Here is a 13,403-nt window from a genome sequence, read left to right as displayed (position 1 = left end):
TTCTTTTTTAGGGACCCTGCTATGCTGGTGCCTTACATGGGGTCTGTTCTGCCCTTTTACCAGCCCAGTTCTGGGATGAATAAGGGTCAGTTCCTTTTGACTGGGGAGAGCGTGAGCTCTGACTTCCCCAGCACAGACCCACAGGGCAACTCAGATTCCAAGCTCTGCTCAATCAATCTAATTAAGCTCAGGCTTGGTGCCTGTAGCCCAGTGGTTAGGGCACCAGTCACCTGCACTGGGGCTGGTGGGTTTGAACCCAGCCAGGGCCTGCTAAACAACAATGACAACAACAACAATAAAAAAATAGCTGGGTGTTGTGGTGAGAGCCTGTAGTTCCAGCTACTGGGAGGCTGAGACAAGAGAAACCCTTATGCCCAAGAGTTCAAGGTTGCTGTGAGCTGTGACGCCATGGCACTCTACCGAGGATGACATATTGAGACTCAGTCTCAATAATAATAATAATAATAACAATAATCTACATCTGGGAGGCGCCTGTGGCTCAAAGGAGTAGGGTGCCAGCCTCATATACTGGAGGTGGCAGGTTCAAACCTGGCCTCAGCCAAAAACTGCAAAAAAAAAATTAATAAATAATAATAATAATAACAATTGAGCTCAGACCATCTCTTACTTGACAGTTGTTTCCCTCAGGACTTTCTTGGGAAAAGGGGACGTGGGACTGGGCCTGACTGTGGCCTTACCTTAGATATACCAGAAAAAATACAGGAATGCTGGGCGACGCCTGTGGCTCAGTGAGTAGGGCGCCGGGCCCATATACCGAGGGTGGCGGGCGCCTGTGGTCCCAGCTGCTCAGGAGGCTGAGGCGGGAGAGCGTAAGCCCAAGAGTTGGATGAGTCCCGTGATGTCACGGCATTCTTTTTTTTTTTTTTTTTTTGTAGAGACAGAGTCTCACTTTATGGCTCTTGGTAGAGTGCCGTGGCCTCACACAGCTCACAGCAACCTCCAACTCCTGGGCTTAAGAGATTCTCTTGCCTCAGCCTCCCGGGTAGCTGGGACTACAGGCGCCTGCCACAACGCCCGGCTATTTTTTTTTGTTGCAGTTCGGCTGGGGCAGGGTTTGAACCCGCCACCCTCGGTATATGGGGCCGGCGCCTTACCGACTGAGCCACAGGCGCCGCCCTTTTTTTTTTTTTTTTTGTAGAGACAGAGTCTCGCTGTACCGCCCTCGGGTAGAGTGCCATGGCGTCACACGGCTCACAGCAACCTCTAACTCTTGGGCTTACGCGATTCTCTTGCCTCAGCCTCCCGAGTAGCTGGGACTACAGGCGCCCGCCACAACGCCTGGCTATTTTTTTTTTTTTATGATGTCATGGCATTCTACTGAGGGCGGTAAAGTGAGACTCTGTCTCTACGAAAAAAAAAAAAAATACAGGAATGCCCAGTTAAATTTAGATCTCACATAAACAACAAATAGATTTTTAGTATAGTATAAGTATATCCTAGGCACTATTTGGGATATACTTAACTATTTGTTGTTTGTTCAAAATGAAAATTTAACTAGGCATCCTGTATTTTTATTTGCTAAATTTGGCAACCCTACCCTACCCCCACCTTGACCTCATGTTTTGTATTGATTTACTGTGGAAGGTAATGTCCCTGAGTGCAAAGAGCCAGATTCACCAGTTAATAGTTTTGTGGCTCTTAGTCTCCTTCTCTGAGCAATAGGTGGTATTAATCCCTACCTCACTAGATGGTAGTAAACATTTAATGAAATTGAGTATGTAAAATGCTTAGTCCACTATCTACCACAAAATAAATGACCAAGAAACAACACAATCCCGGTGCGGCGCCTATGGCTCAAGGAGTAGGGCGCCGGTCCTGTATGTCGGAGGTGGCGGTTCAAACCTAGCCCCGGCCAAAAACCACACAAAAAAACAAACAAACAAAAAACCCCAACACAATCTCCTCCCAAAGCTGGCACTCAATAAATGGCAGCTATAAAAGATCAACCCCCCCAGGGTGGTGCCTGTGGCTCAAGGAGTAGGGCACCAGTCCCATATGCCAGAGGTGGCGGGTTCAAACCCAGCCCCGGCCAAAAAAACACAAAAAAAAGATCAACCCCCTTATATAAATTACCCGTTCTTCCTTTCCCATCTCAATCCTAGTCTTCTTAGAAGTCAAATAAAAGGCTTGTATTAGGATTCCTACCCTGGAAGCAGCTGCCTGAGTAGGGGGATTTTCGGGACAGATCTGATGTTAGTGTGGGTCTCCCTGGTGGAGGCCTGACCTTATAAGTTCTGCTTAGAGTTCTGGAAAGCTGATTGCAAGGGTGAAGCAAGCACTAAGGGTAAGCCCCAAACCAAGCCTCATGCATTTTTAGCTATTCTTCTAAGCTTCCAGAACAAAATTGAATCCATCCTCCTTTGAGCTCCCAAGTTTCCCTTTCTTCCAGGAAGATGGGGGAGCAGGGTGGGATGTGCTGGTTGGCAGGAAGGGGGACCCTGCCTGCCTGTGAGGGCCACACAATGGACTATTTGAGCAACCAGTCTGCCCAGCGGCCATCCCATCAAGTATCAGATCAAATTGCTTTCCCTCCTCTGGCAGAAGCTCATGTCCAGGACACATCAGTTGGAAATTAGTGTGCCCCTCAGAGTCTCTCTGTTCTCCTTCTAGTTCTCATATCTCAGCCTCAACTCAGAACCCATTTGATGGCCAGGCACAGTGGCTCACACCTATAATCCTAGCACTCTGAGAGGCCGAGGTGGGTGGTACATTCCCCCCTGGGAATGTACCTTTCCAGGTCAAGGCGTGGAGTAGACAGAGCAAGCTCCCAATTCCATCTCCCTGCTCCAAACTCCATTTAATACATTGTCCTCAGATAGAGGACATATCAAATAGTAAGTTAATTTAAGAACAGATATTACACTTGATCTTAGCTAAAATACTGAAAAGGGATGTGAGTGGAACTCTGTAGAGCCCAGTCGCTGTGAGTGGAAATGCTAGAGGTGGGATGCTCTGCACAGTTGACCCCTGCAGTAGAGCCACCACACAGGTATCTGGGGACCCTTGGCCATACCCTGCTTTGATCCTCACAATAAGCCTGTACTGGGGCTCTGATTCTCTTTCCCCCTCTTTAAGGCTCACCTTTCACTCTAGAGCCCTGTCATGAGCCTTAGCTCCTTTATTCAGTTACCACCTAAAAATTCAGGAATTTTACCAAAGCTTCTAAAATCTCTGGGTCCTAGAAAAGGTCAATAAAAGTTCATCTTTGCCATTCTCCTGCGAAGAGTCATGGGAGATAAGGGGCAGACTGACAAGGAGGGCCTACACCCTCCCTTGGCCCTACTGAGCCTTGATATCAGGAAGCTGAATCCCAGTGATTTTTTTTTTTTGTAGAGACAGTCTCACTTTATGGCCCTCAGTAGAGGGCCGTGGCATCACACAGCTCACAGCAACCTCCAACTCCTGGGCTTAAGTGATTCTCTTGCCTCAGCCTCCCAGAGTAGCTGGGACTACAGGCGCCTGCCACAACACCCAGCTATTTTTTGGTTGCAGTTCAGCCAGGGCCGGGTTTGAACCCGCCACCCTCGGTGTATGGGGCCGGCGCCTTACCGACTGAGCCACAGGCGCCGCCCCTGAATCCCAGTGATTTAAGTCCATGTGTGTTAAGGGTGTCATCAGGCCAGGTGTGGTGGCTCACGCTTGTAATCCCAGCACTTGGAAGGCTGAGGCAGATGGATTGTCTGAGCTCACAGGTTCAAGATCAGCCTGAGCCAGAGTGAGACCCTGCCTCTAAAAATAGCTGGGCATGGTGGGTGCCTGTAGTCCCAGCTACTTGGGAGGCTGAGGCAAGAAAATTGCTTGAACCCAAGAGTGTGAAGTTGTTGTGAGGTATGATGCCACAGCACTCTACCAAGGGTGACAAAGTGAGACTCTGTCTCAATTAAAAAAAAAAAAAAAAAAAGGATGCCATCAGGATGTGTGGAAACTCCCTCCCAAGGATCACCTAGGCATCGCCAAACCTTCCAGGGTTCTTCCCCAGGGGATTGTGCGTGATAAAGCAGAAGGCCCAGGCACGGAGGCCACTGACCCCAGAAGGATCCCAAGAGAGGATGTAGAGTTTGGGGCTTCTCCATGTTGCTTCTGGTACACTGCATCTTTGGCTATCAGGGCTAGAACCTAGGCAACCTCTTCCTGATGCCTTAGTCATTTCAACAAAAGAAATCAATCATTTGCAATTAATGAAAGGGAATGAATTAAAATCGTTTATTCTTTCATATTCCTGAGAACTGATTTTTCAGATGATTCTGTCCTGCTCCTGTTCCTTTCTTTTTCATGATTATAAATACATGGGATCTGGTGAATATCACCTGAATCTTATCAAGGCTGTAATGTGCACATCTTAGGGAATGAATACCCAAGTCACATGGGTGTGTGCCAGGAGGCAGGACAGGTCCCACTGAATAAGGTTTTGTTCATTTGTTGTTGTTTTTTTTGAGACAGAGTCTCATTTTGTCACCCTTAGTAGAGTGCTATGGCATCATAGCTCACAGCAACCTCAAACTCTTGAGCTCAAGTGATTCTCTTGCCTCAGCCTCCCAAGCAGCATACTATAGGCACCTGCCACAATCCCTGGCTATTGTTTTTTTTTTTTTTTTTGGTTTTTGGCCGGGGCTGGGTTTGAACCCACCACCTCCTGCATATGGGACCGGCGCCCTACTCCTTGAGCCACAGGCGCCGGCCCCTGGCTATTTCTTTTTAGAGATGAGGTCTGGCTCTTGCTCAGGCAATCCACCCGCCTCAGCCTCCCAAGTGCTGGAATTACAGGCGTGAGCCCCCGCACCCGGCTAGGTTTTGTTCTCTTAGAGGTGCAAGGGAGAGTCTGAGGACCTCTGTCTTGGAGATATAAGTCTTTTTTTTTTTTTTTTGTGGTTTTTGGCCGGGGCTAGGTTTGAACCTGCCACCTCCGGCATATGGGACCGGTGCCCTACTCTTTGAGCCACAGGCGCCGCCCGAGATATAAGTCTTTTGAGGATTAAAATGAGATATCTCCAAGGGCAGGAGGCTTGACTGGCTGTTCGTTTATTCTGATTCCTTGAGGTGCCTATTTATGTCTCCTTTGGGCTTGTGTCTGTGCAGCTATGTTAGGAGATCGCACATGTGTACCTGATCCCAGCAAGAGGAGTTGAGGTTTGACAGAGAACATTCTGCTGTGGCAGAAGAAAGAGAGATGAGGCACCTGCCCCAGGAAACCGCCTGTCCGATCAGAGAAGAGACAGCAGAAATTAGCCTGATGGCCCTGGGACAAAAAAAGGGGCTAATCTATTCAAAAGTTGAAGCCTGGATAAAGTGACCCCTGCCTGGGATGGATGTTGAAGGCATGTCTCTAAGGAAATGTCATTCCATTCCCCCAGAGGGCCCTGTAGGTGGTTGGTAATCCACCCGCTTTCCCCTACTCTCATCTCCCCCTGCAATGTACACACACACACACACACACACACACACACACACACACACACATGCACATAAATCTTAATTGTGTCCAGGGCTTTTTACAGAGTTAATTAATCATATTTAGGGCTGTTTCCAGCTGTTGCTGAGGGAAAGAAGGTCTCACACGCCTGAGACTTAGGGTAAATCCAATCAGATGGAGGAATTCTTTGATTCTGGAGAAGCTGAGCATGGGAAAGACACCTCTAATCCCAGAGCCTCTTGGACCCCTGTCTGCCACCCCCTCATCACTGCCCTTGGAAACTGATCTGAGCTGGGAGAGGGAGAGGTGGTGGAGAGGGCTCAGGACTGTGCTGAGCTAAGCCTGGGGCCCCTCCTGAGATGAGCTGAGGGTTGACTGGAATCAGGGGTTAGGGCCTCTGTGCTGACTTGGAGCTTCTGCTCCTGTACTTTGGCCATTGACTGGGCTCACGAGAGCCCATGATTCCTGAATAGCCACTGGGCCCAAGAGTTATTACAGGAGATTGGGGGCAGAACTGACCTAATTACAGCTCTGTACAACCTTTGTGGTCTGAGAAAGGGCCTCACCCAAGCCTTTCTGCTTTCCTGTGACTTCTTCCAAAATTCCAGCAGCATCTCTCAGTCCCCCTGCTCTCGTGTGTCTCTCTATTTCTGGGCCTGCCTTTCTCTCTCTGCCTGGAGCTCTGGATTTCGATCTCTTCCATGATCTCTGAAATCCTAGGGCAGCCACCTCACAACCTCATGGAGATATATCTTAAGATAGAGGAATATCTTCCAGCCTGAGCAAGGTGAGACTCCACCTCTACTAAAAATAGAAAAACTAGCCGGGCATTGTGGCAGGTGCTTGTAGTTCTAGCTACTCAGGAGGTTGAGGCAAGAGGATCTCTTGAGCCCCAGAGTTTGAAGTTGCTGCGAGGTATGATGTCACGGTATTCTACCCAGAATGACAGAGTGAAACTCTGTCTCAAAACAAACAAACAAACAAAAGATAGAGGGACGTTTTAAGGGGAGGGGCCAGCCTGGCAGGTGCTAATGACCTCTTCTCGGTTTGTGCTGGTGGCCCCATTACTCATTTGGAACAAATACAGTATAAGGATGGGGATGGAGACAGGAAAGAACTGTCTTACACCTTAGAGACCCAGATGGGGGTCTCTAAGGGTAGAATATGAGGGGGTGAAGGGCTGTAAGGCCAAACAGAGACCAACTAGTTGCTGTTCTATCCTCCCCCTGTGATGACCTCACCTCAGCACACCCCCTTGTTGGGGCCTTCTGGGTCCTGGCCTAACTGGGGCCTAAATAATTGAGGAGCCCCCATTATAGCCTTGCTGTTTCCTCACTGTCAAGTGTAAATGCTGCACTGGTCGGGTGGGGAAATGGGGCTAATTTGAATTGATAATAGGAAACGCAGGGGAAAGTCATCTATAGTGAGTGAGGAGCGAGCGATCCCCAAGCAGATGCTAAATCTTGTATAATGAAAGAATCTGCCGATGTCAATTATGTACGAGCATCTTTGCAGTGGTTGGAGGCGGTGGGTGGGTGAGGGAACGGAGGGCTGGGTGCATCCCATAAACCCAAACACCCATCAAAAGCTCATACATATGGAGTGGCAGAGATTACAGCATAAATTTGAATGTTATGAATGTGCATGAGGGACAGCCAGGAAGCCCACCTCATACGGGGGTAGGAAAGGGACTGTTTTCTGTGCATGTGTACAAGGGAGCTTTTGTCCTCTTGGTTCCTCAGTTGTGCCTCCTCTGTCTCAGCTGTGCCCTAACCTCCTGCACCCAGTTATGTCCCAGGATGAGAAAGTCAGGATATGGGGGTGTTGGGCCAGGGTAAGTTCAGCTGTTCTTCTGGGGTCTGAATATGCATCCTTTGGGAGCTTTGGACCCAAGTGGGCCTTGACCCATTAAGAGTGTTTCCAGGAAGAGATCAATGTGGCTGTGCCAGGCATGGTGGCTCATGCCTGTAATCCTAGCACTTTGGGAGGCTGAGGTGAGTGGATTGCTTGAGCTCAGGAGTTCCAGACCAGCCTGAATAAGAGTGAGACCCCACAGGTGGTGCCTGTGGCTCAGTGAGTAGGGTGTCGGCCCCATATACCGAGGGTGGCGGGTTCAAACCCAGCCCTGGCCAAACTGCAACCAAAAAATAGCTCGGCGTTGTGGCGGGTGCCTGTAGTCCCAGCTGCTTGGGAGGCTGAGGCAAGAGAATCGCATAAGCCCAAGAGCTAGAGGTTGCTGTGAGTCCTGTGACGTCATGGCACTCTACCGAGGGCAGTACAGTGAGACTGTCTCTACAAAAAAAAAAAAAAGAGTGAGACCCCCACCTGTATTAAAAAAATAGAAAAACTAGCCAGGCGTTGCGGTGGGTGCCTGCAGTCCCTGCTACTCAGAAGGCTGAGGCAAGAGGATTGCTTGAGCCCAAGAGTTTGAGGTTGCTGTAAGCTATGACACCTTGGCACTCTATCCAGGGTGACAGAGTGAGACTCTGTCTCAAAAAAGAGAGAGAGAGAGAGAGATTAGTATGATCAGAGATCCATGGGGATATCTTGAAATCTCTCTCTCTTTTTTTTTTTTTTTTAAATATCTCTGATGTGACCACAACCTTGAGCCAGATAGAAGAGACACAAAGTACAAACACATACAGTGACACAAACTACAGAATGGGCAGAGTGATCCTGGAAGACAGCCTGGAAGAAGAGGTCACAAACTGTGCTATAAAGGCAGCCAACAGCTCAGAATGATATCAGGGGCACATCATTCTGTTCCAGGGTACAAGTCCACCCCACACATGGGATTGGGTGTTTGTGGGCATGCACACACATGCATACTCTGTAACAGGGCCCAGACCCCTCTATCAGTTCCCAACCTGCAGCTGCTTCCTGAGCAGACTCCATGATTTGCGGTTCAGGCCACCCAGGGACTTTAATCTTCACTGTGACAAATGCAATAAAAGGAACAATTTGGAGATCACAGCTAAGGAAGACACATTTACAAACCCTTCCCAAAGGTTGGATAGGGCTGTCACCATGTGATTTGTGCTGGAGATGAAGCAGGGAGGGGAAGAGGGGGAGCCAGAGAGCTGAGAAGGAAGGCTGGAGAAAAGGAAGCATTCGGGCGGTGCCTGTGGCTCAGTGAGTAGGGTGCCAGCCCCATATGCCAAGGGTGGCGGGTTCAAACCCAGCCCCTGCCAAACTACAACAAAAAAAATAATAAATAAAAGAAAAATCTTTAAAAAAAAAAAAAAAAGAAAAGGAAGCATTCCCACCTCTCCGTTTCTCATCCTCCCTACTGGATCGCAGGGGGGTAGGATAAGCTGGCAGGAGGAGGACTGGACCTAGAGGCTGCCTGTCACCCTCCCCTATCATGACCAGAGAGCACAACTCAATTACCAGGAACATAGCCTAGCACCAGGGAGTTTCAGAGATTGAACTCAGCAGTTCTGGGGCTCTATCCAGAGAAGAGATGGCAGGGGGAGGGTTGAAGAAGAGAGAAAGGGAGAGGCAGAGGGAGGGTGGGAAACACATTTTAATAGAAAGACAGTGACATCTCAGGTTGCAGAGGGAGGCTCAGGGCCTGTAGCACAGTGGTTACGGTGCCAGCCACATACACTGAGGCTTGCAGGTTCGAACCTGGCCCGGGCCAGTTAAACAACAAAGACAATTACAACAAAAAAATAGCCAGGCATTGTGGTGGGTGCCTGTAGTTCTAACTACTTGGGAAGCTAAGGCAAGAGAATCTCTTGAGCCCAAGAGTTTGAGGTTGCTGTGAGCTGTGATGCCATAGCACTCTACCAAGGGTGACATAGTGAGACTCTGCATCAAATAATAATAATAATGATAATAATAAAATAAAAATAAAGAATCAAGTTGCAGAGGGAGTCCCTTAGAAGCCCCAGTCTGAGATAGGAAAGAGGAAGGGAGCTTTCCCACTCAGGGCTCCTCAATAAGGCAGATCTGGAAGGATAAAAGTATAAGGTAGCAATGGGGAGGTGAGGGAACATTTAATTTGGGAACAAAATCCATGGGGCAGACAGATCAGCCTGGATTCCCCAGGATGAGGCCAAATTGAAGTCTAATGGCTGGTGGACGACTCGAATTGGTGATATGGTCAGGGACCTAGGGTTTTTGCAGCCCCCTCTGAAACTCCCTTCCCAATCTATAAAATGGGTGCTAGGGCAGATGATCTGTAAGGGACCTGTCTGCCTTGCATCTGGGACTCTGAGCCTCAAGTTTCTTGGTGCCAATAATAGGAGACTGGGTAAGAGAGACAAGTACCAGTGCAGTCTTCCCTGATCCTGCCTTTCTTGTGGCTACACTGGTTACTAACACATGGACTTCTTTCTGTGCTTCAAGTCTGTGGTTCTCTCAGCTATTTCCATGCCAGTAAGAGTTCCAAAGGAACTCCTTGGTTCTCATTGCTCTCTAAAACTCTGGTCACTCCTGCCCTCATTTTGGTTAAGGCCATCCTTAAACCAAGTCCATTCTTTCCCTTGCTCCCTCCACCCCATGCCCAGGAGATGTTCTCACTGCCCCAGGGTCTGGCTTTGAAGCGTCTAGGTTCCTTCCAGTTTCCTAATTTTGAGCTGCTAGCAAGTAACATATTTGTTCCTTGATCTGTGCCTTCCTACCCCTTCCTCGCCTTCCCCACCTGCTTGTGTTCTCCCCTCCCCTCCCCCCACTCCACTTCCAACCAGGCTGAGGGACCACAGAGGTGTCATGCTGGCAGGGAGGGGAATGTTTCAAATGCCAAGAGGCATTTGTTTTCATTTTACTAGAAGCCACACATCAGATCTCTGTGTTAGAAAGACTGTCTTCAGGGCGGCGCCTGTGGCTCAGTCGGTAAGGCGCCAACCCCATATACCGAGGGTGGTGGGTTCAAACCCGACCCCGGCTGAACTGCAACTAAAAAATAGCTGGGCATTGTGGTGGGCACCTGTAGTCCCAGCTACTTGGGAGGCTGAGGCAAGAGAATCGCTTAAGCCCAGGAGTTGGAGGTTGCTGTGAGCTGTGTGACGCCACGGCACTCTACCGAGGGCCATAAAGTGACACTCTGTCTCTACAAAAAAAAAAAAAAAAAGAAAGAAAGACTGTCTTCCTATACATCTCCAGGGCCAGATATGATCCTCATATCCAGGGAAGTGGTGGCCTGATGGACCCTGAATGGGGGAGGGGTAAGGAGACATCAGGAGTATGGCCCTCCCTTGAAACTTCCTGGGTAGGATTGGGGGTCAGATGCTAACAATATTTAGTCATTGTGGTTATGGCCAGTGGCATAGGGCAGCTGCCCTAAACAGACTGTGTTAACTCTGAGATGTATCATGGCCTCCAAGGGCATGTGGGAGGTAGGGAGTTGGGGAGGTTGAGGAATGTCATGAGATGGGAGAGCAGGCAAAAGTGTATTTTCTAAGCTCTAGACATGAAGGGAGAGAGCCCTGCTTAGGAATGAATTGAGGGGTTTGGGGGAGGGCTAAATCATGAGCAAGCTGACTTCCCTAAAGCCTCTCTCTCCATCAGAGGGGCAGGGGCCAAAAGTGTAAAAACATTCAAACCAGGCGAGTCCCCTGATATAGACTCTGTGGTGGAGAGAGGACATGAAGAAAAGTGAAGTGACGATAGCTGGATGGGGCAATTCCCATGGCCCTCTGCTGCCTCCCTCTGGGAGAGGGAAAGAGGGTAAGCTCTGCTCTCCTCCCTGCCCCTACTGCTCCTTCTCACTGCACCTTGTCCCCACCTAGGTCCTTGATTTGTCCCCAGGTCCTCAGATGTTGTATTAGGGCTCTCTAGAGAAACTGATCAATAGAAGATAGATTTATTACGAATGATTGGTTTATCCAATTTTGGAGGCTAAAGAATCCCATGATCTGGGCAGCACCCATAGCTCAGTGGGTAAGGCGCCAGCCACATACACCCAGGCTGGAGGGTTCGAACCCAGCCTGGGCCAGGTAAACAACAATGACAACTGCAACAACAACAACAAAAATAGCTGGGCATTGTGGCAGGTGCCTGTAATCCCAGCTACTTGGGAGGCTGAGGCAAGAGAATCCCTTAAGCCCAAGAGTTTGAGGTGGCTGTGAGCTGTGATGCCACAGTACTCTACCAAGGGAGACATTGTGAGACTCTGTCTTAAAAAAAAAAAAAAAAAAAAAAAAGAATCCCATGATCTGATGTCTGTAAGCCAGAGGCCCAGGAAAGTCAGTGATAAAGCTGGGTGTGGTGGCTCAATCCTGTAATACTAGCACTCTGGGAGGCTGAATTGAGGCAGGTGGATTGCTTGCGCTCATGAGTTCAAGACCAGCCTGAGCAAGAGCGAGGCCCAGTTGCTACAAAAATAGCCAGGTGGGCGGCGCCTGTGGCTCAGTTGGTAAGGCGCTGGCCCCATATACCGAGGGTGGTGGGTTCAAACCCGGCCCCGGCTGAACTGCAACCAAAAAATAGCCGGGCGTTGTGGCGGGCGCCTGTAGTCCCAGCTGCTCGGGAGGCTGAGGCAAGAGAATCGCTTAAGCCCAGGAGTTGGAGGTTGCTGTGAGCTGTGTGAGGCCACAGCACTCTACCCAGGGCCATAAAGTGAGACTCTGTCTCTACAAAAAAAAAAAAAAAATAGCCAGGTGTTGTGGCGGGCACTGGTAGTCCCAGCTACTTGGGAGGCTGAGGCAAGAGGATCACTTGAGCCCAAGAGTTTAGGTTGCTGTGAGCTATGATGCCATGGCACTTTTACCAGGGTGACAAAATGAGACTCTGTCAAAGAAAGAAAGAAAGTCAGTGGTATAGTTCTAGTCTAAGACCAAAGGCCTGAGAAATGTGGGGAGCTGATGTATAAGTCCTAGTCCAAGTCTGAAGGCTCAGCAACCAGGAATGCCAAATGCCAGGGCTGGAGAAGACGGATGGCCCAGCTTTAGCAGAGAGAACAAATTCTCCCTTTCTCTTCCTTTTTGTCCTATTTAGGCTTTCAAGAGATTAGATCCCACTTACACTGGTGAGGATGGATTTTCCTCACTCAATATAATGATTCAAATGCTCATCTCTTCTGTAAGCATCCTTACAGACACACCCAGAAAAAATGTTTTCCCAGCTACCTGGTCAGTCAAGTTGACATAAAATTAACCATCTCAGGCCAGGTATGGTGGCTCATACCTGTAATCCTAGCACTCTGGGAGGCTGAGATGGGTGGATTGCTTGAGCTCAGGAGTTGGAGATCAGCCTGAGCAAGAGCGAGACTTCATCTCTACTAAAAATAGAAAAAATAGCTGGTGTTGTATTGGGCGCCTATAGTCCCAACTTCTCCAGAGGCTGAGATAAGATGATCTCTTGAGCCCAAGAGTTTGAGGTGTGTGAGCTACAATGATGCCATGGCACTCTACCCAGGGCGATAGAGTGAGACTCTGACTCTTTCTCAAAAGAAAAAAAAAGAAGTGGAATAGTAGGTGAGCAAAAGGGACTCTTTGTAACCTGAAATCCTCTTTATTCCCTGTCTCCCCTCCTCAGAGGATAGAATGTGACTTAGTCATTTGCATCCCAACCCCTAAGCATGGGATGGATCAGAATCGCAGAGAGGGGAGTGGGACTGACCATCAGCTTATCCCTTGTGGCTTCCTGCTCTTTCTGGAGTTTACCCAGGGCTAAGACCAAGCTCAAACCTACCTGAGTCTACATTAATTGGTAGTTCAGTATCCTCCAGTGCCTCCACCTCAAAGGATTGATTTCAGCTGGGCAACCCCTGGCCCACAGCTCTGCCTGCCTCCCACCTGAGGGGACAAAGACTCAAGATGGTGGTAGAGAGCAGAGGGCTAAGAGAGGGCTAGAAATGACCACTGGTTAATCTTATGTGTCACATGGACTCAAAAAGAGAGGCATTACCCCTCCCCAAGTCCTCAGACTTAGTCCAACAGACTGGAGGTTGACAGAAAAATAACAAAATAGTCAAGGAAGGGGAAAGTTATTTCAGGGGCTGGGCATGGCAGCTCGCACCTATAAT

General features: G+C 49.1%; 1 non-coding gene across 1 annotated transcript; it reads right to left on the bottom strand.

The window, feature by feature from the left end:
- Window positions 1-2,721: 2,721 nt before the first annotated feature.
- Window positions 2,722-2,914, bottom strand: LOC128582920 (U2 spliceosomal RNA). Its single transcript, XR_008379333.1, has one exon. It is a non-coding gene; the product is annotated as a U2 spliceosomal RNA (small nuclear RNA).
- Between the last annotated feature and the right edge of the window lie 10,489 nt (window positions 2,915-13,403).

The sequence above is a fragment of the Nycticebus coucang genome, chromosome 3, assembly GCF_027406575.1.
Source record: "Nycticebus coucang isolate mNycCou1 chromosome 3, mNycCou1.pri, whole genome shotgun sequence".
NCBI lineage: Eukaryota > Metazoa > Chordata > Mammalia > Primates > Lorisidae > Nycticebus > Nycticebus coucang.
The sequence above is the reverse complement of the archived record's forward strand: the minus strand, read 5'-3'. Positions and strand labels throughout refer to the sequence as shown.